This window comes from Carassius auratus, unplaced genomic scaffold (assembly GCF_003368295.1).
Source record: "Carassius auratus strain Wakin unplaced genomic scaffold, ASM336829v1 scaf_tig00037836, whole genome shotgun sequence".
NCBI classification, from domain to species: Eukaryota; Metazoa; Chordata; class Actinopteri; order Cypriniformes; family Cyprinidae; genus Carassius; species Carassius auratus.
This window is the reverse complement of record NW_020526410.1, coordinates 57,179-61,178: the sequence shown is the minus strand read 5'-3', so window position 1 is coordinate 61,178 and position 4,000 is coordinate 57,179. Positions and strand designations below refer to the sequence as shown.

Sequence of the window (4,000 nt, the reverse complement as noted above, 5' to 3'; positions counted from 1 at the left end):
TTTAAAAATACAAGACAATTAATGATTCCCTTTTTACTGTCATTTCAAAAAATCACCACGACAAAACCGTTCAAGCTAACCAAAATCCGTTCGCAATTTAAGTTCCTCAATGTTTTTTCAACATGTAGACAAAGTTTGGTGAGTATAGTGAACATTTCCTGTGAGGAGTATGCATTAAATCAGAGCTCAATTTAAATATTCAAATCAAAATAGCCGACTTCCTGTTGGTCGTAGCTGATGACTGTGAATTAGAAAGTTGTCCGTCTTGAAAAGAACAATTTATGTACCAAGTTTGGTGTCTGTAGCTAAAACTAACCCCCCCACTTTTGACAAAAGGTGGCGCTATAGAGTGCCTCCTTCACGCCCTTTTAACCCTTTAGAACCTAAGGCTAAAATTGGCCGTTTTCACTCATTTTGGTTTATTGAGTATAAAATTATAACATAATGTGGTATCTTCAAGTGTAAGGTGTCATTTTTTTCAGAAAAAAATAGGCTTTCAGGAAATTACAGTTATTGTACATTATTTAGTGTAATGAGTTAGTAAATAGAATTAAAATAGACAAAAAAATTAAAAACGGGAAGAAATTGTACTGGTTTTTATTTAGAAAAAATCTGAAAACTCATGATCGAAAGAATCTAATGCCTCAATCTTGAAAAAGGAACTATAATACATATATACAAGTATTTTTGAGACACTGGATTGCACGGTTTTCACTCAGGAGCCATTTGTGGTACTCCAGTTCTCCAGGCGTTTTTGGATCCTTCAATCCAGTCATTTAAATGTGGGGCTCTCTGAAGCAGTTCCTGTCTACAGGACTGCAAGCATAGTCCCACATCACATTCCTGGCATGTCCATGGGGTGCTCCTTTTGCATCGTATGCAACTTTGTGAAAGGTCTTGAGTATCACTCACAGGAACAGGCAGATGATCGCATCTCTCTCTCAGCCGGCCATCCAGGGGAACATCTGTGAGCGGAGCAGCTAGCAGCTCCTGAAAGTTTTGCCGTGTTATGAGCTTATCATGGTGGATGGCACACAGCTCTTTGTGTAAAATGAAGCTGTTGGTCACTGCAATATCTAGGAAATGCTGGAAAATGGTCACATACGACTTGTTTTATGGGGCACCGACTTTGTTCTGAGCATCTTGTTGGAGGTGTCAAGTCCCCCCATGTACTTATTATACAGCTACAGCTGCGACCACGGCCCCGGCCCCTCTGAGATGGTGTTGTGTTCGATGTAGATGGCCCATTTGCTTCTTCGTAGATAACTGGAGAAGCCACACTAAAAAAAGAAGCAACATGTGTTACAAACTCACTATATATGTACATAAAAATACTTTTTTATTATGAAGCAATTTATTAGTAAGAAAATTTTTAAAAAAAAATATATAAATATATAATAAATAACTATAATAATAATAATACAATAAAATAATAAAAATAAACCCTGCAGTTACTTACACACATTTGCATACACACAATCACACATACATACATGCACCTACTCACACACACATATACAGATATAGACATAAATGTATGCATGCACAGTCACGCATGCACGTACGTACACACACATCATAGACTGTATAAGACACACACATGCACACATACACAAACAGATACATGTGCACACAGATACACACAAACAGATATACACATAAACAAACACACAGATATACAAATGCACACATTAGCAGTAGCACACACAAACGTATGCACACATGCATGCACACAAACATACATATACACATGCACGCACACATTCGCATACACACACACGCACCTTTACTTACACACACACACACACACACGCACGCACACATACTTGCACACACACACACAGATATGTCCATGCACTTACATACACACAGAAAATTATGTATGCATGCACACGCACCCATAGACATAACGCTAACGTTACATGAGCAAATATGAACGCATGCATGCACATGCGCGCTTACAAATGTTTGCAACGCACATATAAGTGTGTGAAACCGTGTTTTTTCGTACAGAAACACGGAGTCTGACTATTTTATTCATTTCTCATCGATTAATCAGCAAGAAACAAATAAATAAGCTTCACTTACCAATCCACGACTGGATCAAAGCCAGCAGCATACGCCTCAACATCTGAATACAGACTCCGGGTCCGATGAATCATGTTCAGCCTCTTCCCAGGTGTCATCAGAGATCAAATCAATCGCCTCCTCTCATGTAAAACCTTTTTTCGCCATGTTTTTTGTTCGTTTTTGTTTATATTTCACACTCTCAAACTTTCAAACCTGCTGGGCTCTGTATCTCCCGCTTCAACTCCGCCCTTCCCCCTCTCCCCGAAAGCTGCTGTGATTTGCTGCTGGAAAGCATGCAGTTACCGTATTAAGCTGTATATTGTCTTAAAGCGCAAGATGTCTTCTATCAGACGCAATTTGATTTTTTTTCATAGTGCAAACGGTTGCTGAGTTATGAAAACATTAATACCGCATGGTAAATTGTGTCGGCGCCGACACGTTCGGTTTTAAAGGGTTAAAAGCTTTTGCCATTGTCTAGCTATCACTTATACTGATATGTGTTTTGAGTTTCATGTAAATCTGAGGTTGTTGTCTGCCTCAAACTCACCATAACAGAACATTCAAGTTTGACACGTTGCCATGGTAACACTATATCAGATATCAATATCCCCACAACAGATTTACATCGGCCGTGTTTTGTCATTATTCTGATGAAGTTTTAAGTAAATAGAGTAAAAATAAGATGCTGAATTCAAAGCATTTGGAAAATGACACACTTCCTGCTGCCAGTTGGTGGCGCTATAATGTTGACTCTTAATAGTCACATATATACGATCGGTATCATACAGCGAACAAACCGATGAAGTTTGATCAAATTCAGGAAATGTATGTGGATGTTATTAGACATTTCCTGTTTCTCATTTCTCGCCATAATTTCAACGCCTCGCCACGGGCAAACCGTTCGAGATATCAAAAATCCCCTCGCAATTTTCCATCCCCAATGTCTTGAGATCATGTTGACCGAGTTTGGTGGCAATCAAGTAAAAGACCTATGACAAGTATATCAAATTCCAGAGCATGCTTTTTATAAACAGCCCTAAATAGCTGACTTCCTGTTGGGCGGAGCCTATGACATAGAGTGCGAAAGTTGTTCGGCTCAATGAGATCTATAAGTGTACTGAGTTTCATATAAATACATGAAAGTGTGTGTGAGCTATGGTTCAAGATTTCTGACTGTGTTCCAGGGGGCGCTGTAGAGCCCCTGTGCCACGCCCGGGTCCCAGTCTCTGTGGCGTCCTGATGGCCGCAGATTCCAATGTGTGTGCCAATTTTCAAGAGTTTTTGAGCATGTTAAGGCCTCCAAAAACCCCCGGAAGGTTTAATAAAAAATAAAAAAAATAATAAGAAGAAGAAGAATAATCCTTAGAAGAACAATAGGGCTCTTCGCCCCTTCGGGCTTGAGCCCTAATTAAAGCTGCAAGCAGCGATGAACGGGCCCTCGCACCCGGGCTCACCGCCAGCGAGTGGCTTTATTAATTAGGTGAACGGTGAGAAATATGCATTTAAACTCATAAATATAAGTGGAATATATCAAAGTTTACTCCACATATGTGCCAATCTTCCTGTTGCCAGCAGGTGGTGCTCTCATTATAATGGAATATTGGCCTTCAAATGTGTTTAGGGCAGGACTCTTATCGAACATGTGAAGTTTGGGGAAGATCGAACAAATTATGCCTGAGTTCCAACAACTTCTCTTACTGTGGCGAGACATCAAAATTTGTCATGGCGCCATGGACACGCCCTTTAACAAAAACTCAAGATCTCCACAAGTTAACATTGCACAGGCCTTTAGATTAAACTGACTACAAAAAAATACTTTAATCTCAAAAAAAATTCTAGGAGTAGTTTGTTGCAGCCTAAAACATGTCACTTCCTGTTGCCAGCAGGTGGCGCTATGACTATAACTGAAAATGGGCATGTAGATCTGTTA

The 4,000-nt window shown here is 39.7% G+C and overlaps 1 long non-coding RNA gene across 1 annotated transcript; it reads right to left on the bottom strand.

Moving 5' to 3' along the window:
* Window positions 1-581: 581 nt before the first annotated feature.
* Window positions 582-2,514, bottom strand: LOC113083339 (uncharacterized). Its single transcript, XR_003283177.1, has 2 exons — window positions 2,089-2,514; window positions 582-1,280 (listed from the first exon to the last, which is right to left on the bottom strand). It is a non-coding gene; the product is annotated as an uncharacterized LOC113083339 (long non-coding RNA).
* Window positions 2,515-4,000: the final 1,486 nt, after the last annotated feature.